This window comes from Pinus tabuliformis, chromosome 7 (assembly GCF_031772625.1).
Source record: "Pinus tabuliformis cultivar Carrire ecotype Pingquan chromosome 7, CPIR1, whole genome shotgun sequence".
Taxonomy (NCBI): Eukaryota; Viridiplantae; Streptophyta; class Pinopsida; order Pinales; family Pinaceae; genus Pinus; species Pinus tabuliformis.
This window is the reverse complement of record NC_142293.1, coordinates 1713629175-1713642503: the sequence shown is the minus strand read 5'-3', so window position 1 is coordinate 1713642503 and position 13329 is coordinate 1713629175.

The window sequence follows — 13329 nt, the reverse complement described above, 5'->3', positions numbered from 1 at the left end:
TCTAGACTATGAGAGAAAACCTTTAAATTAAAATATAAATCTTATGAATACTACAGATAGACAATTAAGAAAATTTTCTTGATATATGCCAACCGGTCCCAATTTTTACCCTTTAAAATTTAATGGCTCTAATCGATGTACATCAACCACTTTTACTTTCGTGGTTGTCACTTGTTGTGATGACCATTATGCTTAAGGAGGGTTAGTGTTGGTTGTCAATTTTGGTGAAAATATTCATGATTATAAACCTCATTCCACCCAAAATAAACTCATCACCCACTACTTTTAACATATTTTTTCTACATTTTGACTAATAAAACTACTTAGAAGGTATTTTTAACATTTTCATTCAATTTTAGAAATTTAGCAAATTTTATACATTGTTAATTTGTTTTTACCAGATTTTACAACAAACTAGGTATTATGGTAATTTCTCCTTCATTAAGGTATATGAGGGTGAACTAGGAAAAAATGAAAACATGGTTTTTTTTTTCCTTATGTTTCTTAGATGGATTTTTTCCTATTGGTTCAACAAAGTAACCCGTGCATACATTGATGAGGCTTTAATATGGTAAACATATAGTTTACAATGATTAACCATGGTTGACCATGGTTGTCCATGTTTCACTATCACCCACTATGATAAATTATAGTTGACTAGGGATGATTATAGTTGACCATGCTTGATAATGATGATAATGGTTAACGATCTTTGACTGTTGTTGATCTTGATTTGATCATGTTTGATCTTGGTTAACTATAGGTGACCATGGTTATCCATGTTCACCATTGTTGACCATGAGTTAATGGCATTAATCATGGTTCAGTATGGGTTCACCATGGTCAACCATGTAGTTCATGGCTGACAATAGTTGTCCATGTTTGGACTTAGTTGACCATGTTGACCACCATTAACCAAGATTTCATGATGTAGTCCATTGTTTACTATTGCTAACCTTGGATCATTATGGTGACCATTCTTTAAATGGTTTGACCATGGTTGAAAATATTTAACTATGGCGGAACTTGTTGATCATGTTTGACCATGGTGGTCATGTTTAATGATGTTAGAGCTTATTTTCCCATGGTTGACTATGATCAAGTATGGTTTACTATGGGTGAAAATGGTTGATCATGGTTGTTAATGCTTAACTATAGATGACTATGTTTAACCATGTTGGTTATGGTGGACCATGTAGACCATCAACCATGTCAAAATGATGGTTAATTACATTGTTCATGTACACCATAAGTATCATTTTACCAAGTTCGTTATGGTAGACTATGTTGTTTATGGTTAACTATGGTTGTCCATGGATGGACATGTTGCCCATTTTTAACTATGCTCACCCATGGTTGACCAACTGATGTATGGATGACCTTTATGACCATGTTGGTATAGTTAACCATCGGTGACCATGGTTGACCAATTTAAGTATCAATGACCATGTGATCATGGTTGACTATAGTTGAGCTAGTTTAACCATGGTTGATATGGTTAACTATGGTTGAGTTTGTGTGACCATGCTTGGCTATGGTTGAACTTATTTCAACATAGATTTCTATGGAAACTATGATTGAATGTGGGTGAACATGGTTAGCCATCATTATCACTATTTAGCTATAGATAATTATGGTTGACCATGTTAATGATGGTAGACCATGTAAACCACTTGACCATGTTTTACCATCGTTAATTTTGTTGGACACGTTGACCATGACTAAGCATGGTTTACCATGGATCAACATATTGACCAAGTTTGACCATGGTCAAACATAAGTATGGTTGATGTTAACTATGGTTGACCTTTATTGGCAATGATTTTGTTTGCTGCATTGTGACATTAATAGTTGTTAACCACATTGCAATATCATTTTTGTTTGCTCAAATTGTGATGTCATTTATTGTTCATCACATTGTGACATCAATTTTTGTCCATCTCATTGCAAATTCGATTTTTTTTCACCACATTGTAATGATTATTTTTGCCAATCACATTGCATGATTGAATTTAGGTCATTCCATTATGATGTCATTTTTTATTTCTCATAATGCAATGTTTCTTTTTGTTCATAAAAATGTGATGTGTACTTCTATTTTTTGTCTCATTGGCATTGGAATTTTTTTTATCACATAATGATAATGATTTAATTCATCATATTACAACATCAATTTTAGTTAGTCACATTGTGACATCAATTTTTTTCATCACATTACAACATCAATTTTTCTTCTTCACATTGAAACATTGACATCAATTTCTATTCTTCATAATGAGACATCTATTTTTTTGCATAATTTTGTGACACTAGTTTTTCTTCATTGCAATGCGACATGGATTTTGTTTCATCAAACGAAATTAGTTTTTTTTGTCACATTATGATGAAAATCATTTTCCATCACATCGCGCTATCAATTTTAGCTCCTCACATTGTGATGTCGATTTTCATTTATCATATTGAGACATTATTTACTATTCATCACATTGCAATGTAGATTTTTCTTCACCAAATTGCCACATTGATTACTATTAATTACATTGCAATATTGATTTTAGTTCATAACAATGTGACATTGATATGAGTTTGTCACATTATGACATTGGTTTCTTTCATCATGTTGTGACATATTTTTATTCATCAGATTGTGTTGTTGATTTTTGTTGTTGATTTTTGTTTATGACATTGTGATGTTATTCCTACTCAAATTAGGTCTATATTCTTTCTCATGTATTGAGTCTAACTGATTCTTTATTTAGTTTTTTAGTTGATTTATTCTTACAAATATATGAGTTTTTATCAAATTTTTGGTGGAAATAGTGCTCCAACAAAGGTTTACGTTAATCACATAGTAATGCTGATGAAATTTTATATTATATTGCGACACATTTTCACATTTATATTGGTAGAATTTTGTCAAATCATTGTGTTCATCAATGTTTAGTTTTCAATTTCATGGTCCTAAAAGGTTTTGTTATTTTGTAACATTACTAAAAAAAAACATATAGCAATGTTTATCATGATTGACTTATCTTTTCACACCTTTAGATGTTTTCTTACCTTGCAATGCTCCATAAGGTTAAGTTTGAGTGAGATTTCCTTCAGTGGTCATGGTGTTCGTATTATCAAGTTAAATGGTTCTATTCCTCAGACTACATTAACTTTTAGCTAGTGATTCTTGTTTCAAATTACTAGATGTTGGTTACTAGCATAACCATATAAATTGCATGATTGTAAATTGTTAATAAGTATCAATCAATAATAGGCATCAAGACACTTCATGATACATCTCCCATTGCCAAAAAAAATTTAAAAAGTCATTAAAATTAACTTAAGTTACAACTTCAATTTGGATTATTATTAATAAATGTAAAAATAATTAATATATAATTTAAACATACATAAAATTAGAAAAATGAAACAAGAAAAACATTTAAAAGAAATAACAAGCAATAAGAGTTCAACTACACTTGTGGATATGACACTTTTGTTTAATTAAATTGAAAAGAAAAAATAATTTAACTACATCTCAATCATCTATCATGTCTATTACTAAAAACATTCCATGGATATTCCATGTAAATCTAATCTCTACAATCAACCTAGGAATTATTGATAATTAAATTGTAATTCTTTACGTTATATTCCAAAATAAACATGATTATCAATATATTTACATTTTAATTGATATTTTTTTTTAAATTACTAATTATTACTATTAATATGTTTTGTTTCTACTTATTATTAACATATTTTAAATATTATTTAAATAATTAATTCTCATTCCCAAACTATTAATCATTAATAGATTTTCAAATTAGTGAATGTGAAATTATTGATATCAATTAATGTTCATGAATTTCTTTTCATTTAGTTGTGGTATTCCACTTATTTATGATATTATTCATCTTTAATAAGTTTTTTTTTGAAATTATTTTATTATGAGTTTATTTACAGTTTTTCATATATTGAATATTATATTTGTTATTAATTATTATTTTTAAATATATCAAATTAAATAATTATATCTATATATAATTATCATAATTATATTAAATTAAATAATTTTCAAACTAATAGAATTTATTATTACATTTAAAATTATATTATTCATAAAAATCTATTAATAATATGTTAATCATATAAAAATTATTATAATAATTGAAAAAAAACTATAATAAAACAGATCTATCATTTTTAACTCGTTTTCATGCTGTTTTCACTTCTTCATTGAAAGAACAATAAATGAGAACAATATAAACATAAAATTCTTGTTATTTCACTCAAGTTACGTATAGAAATATCCTTTTAAAAACAATACAGTCTATATACCGTGAACAATATAATTACATGAAAATAAATATTATAATATTATTGATAATGAAAGTGATTAAAAATAACAATTTAACATATAATTAAATGATTATTATGTGAAAAATATTATTTTAAATTGGAGTAGTTTAATTCATAAAAGAAATAATTTTTCCATGAGAATTTACTAAAATATTATAATATAATTTAAAGATCTTCTAAAATATTATAATATAATTTAAAATTTATATATTTTTTAATGTATAAATAATTTCAACATCATAAAAAATCTATAAAACACTGGAATTATATAAATTAAACAATTTAAACTGAAGTTTCTAAAAATTTCTATCCAATTTTAATTAAAATTAACTAAAAATAATAATTTAAAGAATTATTTCGTATATAAATTAAACTATATCTATTATATTTAAATTGTTTTCATTAATATTTTAATCATACATCTAATATTTTATTGTAAAAAAATATATGAAAATAATATAACCATAATAAAACGTCTATTGCTTCACTCAAGTTACATACGCAAAGAGCCCCACGACACTACAAAGAGCCCTTTATCAATGACAACGACGAAGAAAATTAGTTATATGACTCTAGAGGAAAAGGAAGGGGTGAAACGACTCTTGAAAAAGAGCCATAGGTTGAAAATAGGAGGCGCGTGATAATAGAGCGGTAGGATATTAACAAAAAAAATTCAACCGTCGGATATTAAAATAATATTAATAATAAAGTCGTAGGATCTAGACAATGCAATTTACAATAAATAATAATAATAATAGAATCGTAAGATCTAGACAATGTAATTTACTATAGGCTAAAGATCCACGATCTTTATCACCATAGTGTACTTAGCCATGGATTACTTTAATTTGAACTTGCAAATATTTTATAAGGATCTCTTAGTATTTACAGGGTGAAAGAAGCTTAACATCTAAATTCAAGGTTATGGCTTAGAAAAATATTCAATGTAGTGTTGTTAGTATTGTAGATTACCCTGTGAGCAATGTACATGCATATGGGCTTTTTCCAATTCAATTTATCAAGCCTTAATATAGCATACGATCATAAAAAGGTGGATTTTACTTTGCAGGGGAAATACATCATTTTATATTAAGAATTCTAAAATTTTCCATAAAAAATTATTCCTATATTAAGAGGACGCCATAGTTTATGTTCTGCAATTAATCAACACATGCTGGGTAAGCTATTGGAAATTTATTATGTATCTAGATTGATAATGTAAGTTATTGGAAATTTTTTGTGTATCCAAATTGATAATGTCTAATATATTTTTCGTAAACCTCAATGAAGTATAATAGTAAAAAAACATAATAAATAAATAAGAGAGGATAGCCATTAGCCAGGGGAACATCACAACAAAAACATTTTTTATTGAACATGATGGAAAAGGAAATATAGAGGAAAAGGAAGAGGTGGTGGAATTTTCAAATAAAGAATTTAAATTAAAAGAGATAATAAAAATAGAGTTTAAAATTGAAACAAATTAAATTTATTTAAAATAAAGTAAATGGATATATAGAGATCATGATTAAGACTAAAAGGGGATGGTCAAGTTTTAGTAGTAGAACTCATTGAGAAAGAATTTCTTTAGTAAGACAATGTGTGTTTAAACCTCACCAAGTTGTTAAGTGTGTGTTTGGAAGAAATATGTAACTTAAAAAAAAAAAAAACTAAAAGGGGACGTTACAATGAATATAATTTTTATTAAATATAATGGAGAAGACAAAGGTGTTCCATTTATGAAAAATTATTTAAAATTTAAAGTAAATAGTAAATACTAAAATTCATATTAAAACAAACTAAAATAAATTAATGTGATAAGAGAATTAATAGTGATTAAGGATGCCCTTAACCCATATTGCAGTTTTGAGACTCCAAAAGGACTCTCAAGTCAAGCTTTTGTGGTGGAGCAATATAAGGACACACCAATGCTTGCAATGAACACTATTCTCTCTAAGATTAGGGCATTATATTATGAATGTCAGGAGTTATATGCCTTTTTAGTGGATTTAGGCACCTGAAATTTTCCCTCTAGGACTGGGTTCACCAAAAATAGTCCCAAATTATAGATTTGTTATTCTATTTGAAAGAATTTTTTGGGTTATCTTTAAAGATATGGAAGAGAGGAAGAATTCCTTTACCAAGGACACTAGTTTTGGGGCTAAGTTGGTCTTTCAATTCAGCCATGGCTTTGCGATTTAATCTGACCACTATGAAATCTTTGGCCACTCCACTTTAGGTAAGGCTCCAAAATATACCTCTCCACTAGATTTGGCTAGAAATCCTATAAGAGGTTGGAGATTCAATCACCACCTCACTAAACTAGGCAATGAAGGATTGGTCAAAGGTATCATCACATTTACCTGAATATGAATTGAAGTGGATCTCAATGAAGGATTATCGGGAAAAAGCTCATCCTCATGTGTGAGGTAAAATAATATCATAAACCATTGGATTATGATAACACTAGTTTCAAGTGTAGAACCTATCAATAGTTTGAGTGCCTTTAGAATTATTATCCTTCTTCAAAAGGGGCATTTGATACCTAATAGCCAAAGAAAGCCAGTCATGGATGAAAATATCCAAAGGTTAATACAAACATCAAGAATTTTGTAGGACAAAAGAAGGACTTCTCTTAGCAAGAGAAGTCATCCCCTGAAAGCATAACTTCTCTAGATATTGATAAATGCGTAGTGGCATTGTCCATTCCCTTAGTAGAGGGAAACATGTTGGAAAAGGTCAATGATGGCCATTCCCATAATCAGTTGGAAAAAGTGCATCCATGAGTCTCATCACTCAGACAATGAAGAAGAAATAATTATTAGGTTAGATTTAGTCACTATGGAGCTTTCTCGAAATAATGAGGATACAACTCCATATTCAGTAGTGATTGATAGCTCTGTAACTTGGACTTATGTAAGAAGGAAAAGAGAAATCCACAAGTTAATATAGTATGTAACATTGGAAATGTACAGAATGTTTTTTGATACTCTCGTATCATGACGTAAAATTATTTTTTGGAATTAACGTAATTGAATTCACAAAAAAATAGGGATCAATATTAAGAAATAAAGAGGGATTGGGGGAAAAGGAGTTAATTTATTAAGTGTTGAAATTAGTTTAAAAAGGAGAAGAAAGGAAGAATAAACAAAAACATGGTATAGAGATAAGCTCAAGGATAATTTGAAGTTAAAAGGAGCGAAAGGGAAGGTTAGTGGTGGATAGAAAGAAGGGACTAGGGGAGGGGCAAGAAGAGTGATCAAGGGGGGGGGGGGGTGAGAGAATAGTGGTGGAAAATTTAGAGGAGAAACCCAAACCAGGGAAAATACTATTGATTAAAGAATTAAGTACTAGGGTTTCCAATACTCACTATGTTTAAAGTAATTTTCGCTATTGAAATTATCAAAGTGTTTTTCAATTTTAAGGACTCCTTGGATGATCCTAGAGGTGTAGAAAAAGCGTGAAAGATAGAATTTTTGTTTGATCAATGAGGATTAGATGTTTGCATTTAAAGGAGTGTTGGGAAATATGATATTTTGAGATATGATTGTGGTCCATGTCGGCTATGTGTTCCTTGAGATGGGCCTTAAAATATCTTGTAATTTTGCATGTGTATGTTTTTTCACAAGAACATGGAATTTAGTGAATTTCCTTGCTCAACATTATATTAGATTTATCCTTCCAAAAGGTGATAATTTGTTTCAAAGTTTTATAAGGTTTAAAAAATAAATTTTATATTCCCTTTAGTCAATATTTTGGAGATATGACCAATGGTACCATTGATATATAAAATAGAAATGAGATTCTGAGGTGGTGAGGAAGGAGGCCATCTAGAGTTTGGATGATAGACTGAGGAAAAAACTTTTTTAATTGAGGATTTGGAGTAACCATTACTTATGAAATATTTAGTTAACTGTGTTTTTTTTCATGGCTAGGAATTGAGGATTTGCAATTCAAATGGATATGATAAAGTGATCTTTAAAGACAATTGACTTTTGAGAATGATGATTGCAAGAATGGGCATGAAGGTATATATCAGTCTGGATCTCCTTCTTGTACACTTGGTGGGATAGAGATCCATTGCAAAGACAAGAAACTAAAACATTTAGAAATGGTAAAGATGGATCCTTCTCTAGCTCCACCATAAATTGAATATGTGGTGAGAGGTTGTTGAGGAAAGAATGGAGAGAGGAAGTCCTATGAGTCGAGATAATGAAAATTACATCAACAAATCAATACTAACATTTAGGCTTTAGATGCTAATATTTGAGGGAATTGGTTTCAAAGTGTTCTAGGAATATGTTGGTGACTACGGGGAACAATAAGGACCCCTTCGTGGTTCCTTCATTTTTTTCATAAGAGATACCCTTGAGAGAAAAGAAAGTGGAATAAAGATAAGTTTTAATGAGATTTAGTGTATTTGGGTCAACAAGCTTGGAGATAGCCTCAATGGCTTCGGGAACATGAATTTTCGTGAATAAATAAACAACATCAAAGAAAACCGTATTGTTTTCCTAGTCAATGTGAAGATTATTAGTTGAAAAGGGATGAATCTTTGATGAAGAAGGGTGTATTCCTTATAGAGTTTAAAAGTTATCAACCAAGAAGTGAGAAAAGGAATGAGTGGGGACACTTATGGCACTAACGATGGGTTGTAAGGAATGTCCTTTTTATGGACATTTTACTAGCCATGGATCCTGTGTGTTATGAGGGAGATAAGGATAATATGATTTTTAATATGGGGATTTAAAGCAGAAGATATAATGGCTAGTAACAAGATTCGTAATGGTGTTAATGGGGTTTTTGGAAAGCAGATTGCAGTAGGAGGAATACAGATCGATGAGTTTAAATTAATATTTGAAAGTATTCATGAGGACGTTTCATCATCTTTATCATATTTAAGAAGAATAATGTTGGGTTATCGTTTAGTTGACGGTGGAGAGAAATTCCACTTTGAACAGTATTGGATTAAAAGGTTGGCAGTGTTTCTAAATTCTCTCACACTCTTTTGGAATTTTTAGTACTTTATGAGTGGTGAGGGATTAATTAATGGGAGAAAGCATATCTTCAAAGGGAATTTTTTGAGGAACAAGAGTGAAATTAAATCCATTTTCAAGTAGGTTTCAGCTAGGTGGTCAAGGGCCACCAAAGAAAGAATGATGTCAATTGATGGTTAATTATTAGAGTTGTGTTTGTTATAAGGAGGAAAGTTATTTGGATGGATTCAAAGAAAAATAAACTTCATGGGAGAAGGAACAAAGTCAATGAGCTTTGAGGAATTCGATGAGGAAGAAGGAATGGGGGTTTATATAGAGGTTGAGGGAGGAAAACGGTTGGATGAAGGAAGGAGTTAAGGAAAGGACTAGGGATTGAATAAAGAATTGGATTTGGGTTAGGGTTAATGCACATTGTTTAATTAAACCAATAAAAATAGGAGGTCATGAATCTCTCCACACTACCACTTTTGGGCCCTGTGGTCATCTCGGTAGAAGTATGAGTAGATTCAAAACTAAATAGAGGTTCTAGTGCATAGTTGTGGTCGAAAGATATTATATTGAAGCAAAGGATTAGGTTAAACTACAATTATGGGAGATTGTTGGCTACCCAACTCACTCCCGTGTCATTTTTAAAATGATATGGGCCCCTCCTTTGATTTGTGTGTTTTGTTTTAATTTTCATAATTAGATTTGAATTCAGGTATTAATGAGGGTTTGATTTATTTATTTCAATTTGGATTCTAAAGATGACCCTTTTTTATAGTGTCGTCTTGATCCAAACAAATTGAATACTCGTTTTTTATCTATTAACTTGAGTTATTGGTTGTTTTTGTTACGTAAGATTGCATATTCTTTTCTGTTTCAATAACAAATTGTCCTATGTATTTAACCTAGTCATAATGTTCTTATTAAAACCTCCATTATGATTTACGTATATACCTTCATTTTAATATTTTTATTTGTGTTTCACATTGTACGCAAGTCATGACTTTCTTTACATTTTATTAGGTTAGATGAATTATATGGGCTTCAAACCTTAATATAATATTTGTCTATTTTCCATATGTGAAAGGTCTCATTCCAAATTCAATGGTATTGATATTTTGATTTCATAAGTTTTATTTCTCTTATATTAATATGGTTTACTTGTTATAGAAAAGGGTTTATATGTTTACATTGGAAACCTTGTCATTTCATGGCCTTGTCATATCATTAATGATTATTCAATCTCTCATCTAATGTGTTGGCCTATAGCTATGGTATGATGGTCATTATATTCAATAACAAAATCTCTAGTTCTGTACAAGATTTAATATTCATATCGATATTTTTCTGTACATTATGATGAAGCAATGTGAGGAAAGTGTAAATAGACCTTGTCTTTTAAGGATTATTTTAGGATGTTGAATCAATTTATGGATTTTAAAGTTTACTTTAAACAATAATAAATCACAATTTTACTAAAAGATTGTTTAGTATATTAGTTAGATTAAGCTTATAATGTATAAAATCTATACGTTTGTTTCTTTGTTTCTTTTTTTTTCTCATGGGTTAGAATAAATAATGACTTGGAAAATTAAGCGTGAGGAACATGTAAGCCAGCTATATTCATTGTTGGATTTTTGTCTATAAACTTTTAAATCAATGTTCTTTTATCATAGATCGCCATAACATAACACCGTGTCACCTACTTCTACAAATTCAACTAACATAAAAAACTTAGAATAATTAATATATTAATTTTATACTAAGTACAATAGTACAATAAAGCATAGTTTAACTATTATAAGAAAAAAAATTTCCTAGATAATCTTTTGGGTCAATTTTGTTACAAATCTAAAAAAAAATTGTTAAAGTTGCATATTTTAGTCACAGGTTTATGCATGTAAACATACCATTTATAGTGTTTAAGGGCCACATTTTGAAATTTTGGGTGGATTTCTGAGTGGACACCTAAATTGGTTTTTTTAATGCCTACATGGCTTCACCACTTTCAAAAACCCATGGGACACTTCGATTATAAAAAGTTCACCTATCAAATTTGTGATTTCAATAAATCCCTACAGAATTCTAGACAAATTAAACCAAAAGACGTTCCAAAACATCATACTTAAAAAATACTCATTTAATTAACTTAAAATTATGATTAAAAAAATTATATCACCAAATTAAAAAACAAAAAACAAAAATATAAAACAATTGACCATATATATTGAAAATCGCATTTCTATTTTCTATTATATTTTTATATTTAATTAATGACAGCCAACGTAAAAAAAAAACAAAAATGTAAAACAATTAACAATATATAATAAAAATCTCATTTCTATTTTAATAATATATTTTTATATATAATTAATGACAGCCGACGTAACCTGCCACATATATCGACAACCTTTACCATTGAACGTTATTCCACACAGAACATTTCATTCCATATGCTTGTTGGAAATTCCGCTTATAACAAAATATAAATGGATTGCGGTTAACAATATTTTCGTTGTTTTAAACAACAATTATCTATTACAACTGGAATTGAAATTGGTGTTGATAATATATATGTATACCTATATTCCTTTTTAAAGTTTAAGATTTCAAACAATGAAATTATCTAATTGTGTCAACAACCTAAAGTCCCCACATGGCATAACTCCCAATCAAATATCAAACCGGCCAAATAAAAAGCTGATAAATATTAAATATCATAAATTGTTTAGCCAACCAACGCTTAAAGCAACCTTATGGAAATGAGCCCATATGAAAAAATGAGCTCCTCTCCTGTCTTCTTGAAACTATTACTCTGGCTACTGCGCACAGAATCTGAGACAATGTCGACATTATGATCTGTATTTTGGAAATATAATATGCATGAAAGGGCACTAAGCATGAAAAATGACATATGCACTGGCTGGCACTAAGCACATTAGTGGGAAATGATCTCTTCTGGTTAGAGTTTTTAGGTTAATTTTTAATAAGTAAAATTTATTTTTAAATTTAAAAATAGACAGATAGATTATTATATTAAGCTGGTGTAAGTTTAATAATTTAAAGTTAAAATTTTCTCAAAATTTTAATAAAATAGAAAATTAATTTACAATCATACAAAAAAAATTATAATCATAATAAAACTTTGGGTTAGTTTTTTTATTCTTAAAATTGTATTGTAATGTAAAAATAGATTGAGCTACAATTTTAAGAATATATAAATTTAATAATTAACCTTTTATCAAATTTTTGATAACATAAAAAAACAATTTATAAGTGGGTCATTTTGAAGGAAAGGAATAGAAGAATGTTCAAAGATGAGAAGTGACCATGGACAAAACATGGCTTTTAGTCAAGTAATGTATTAGAGAAACCATCTTGGCAAATGCTTGGAATCAATATGATTAGAAAACACAGCCCCACCAAGCTTTCATTTTGAATAAGCTTGAATTATTTTTAAGCACTATTTCCCCCGCTTCTTTGAAACCGCCTCCCTCTCAAACTTCTTCTCCATTTTTACTCACCTCCTGCTCAGTGCATTATGAAGTTGAATTTTAATGGAGTTTCTAAAGGAAATCTTGGCCTAGTAGGTGTGAAAGAATCATCAAAGATTGGAGAAGCCAAGTCCATAGAATCTATGCAGATGACTAAGGGATAGCTAGTAACAATGGGGTTGAATTATATGCCTTAGAATAAGGCCTTAAAGATTCTCTCTCCACTCGGTTCATGAAGATCCATATCGATGGGGAGTCTGAATTGGCCATTCATATGGCCTAGATAATAATCCAAGGAACCCCCATTAAGAAACTCTCTAGGAGTTGGAGGCTCATTAACTAGAATCCTCACACTCCTCCAATCTCTCAACTATGTTATCTTATGCCATACCAGAAGAATGAGTAGTCAAGAAACTAACTTCTTAGCTAATTGGGGTTGTAATGATCACAGAATAAATCTTGAAAGAAGTTGGCCCACAAATTCACAAATGGAAGATCTT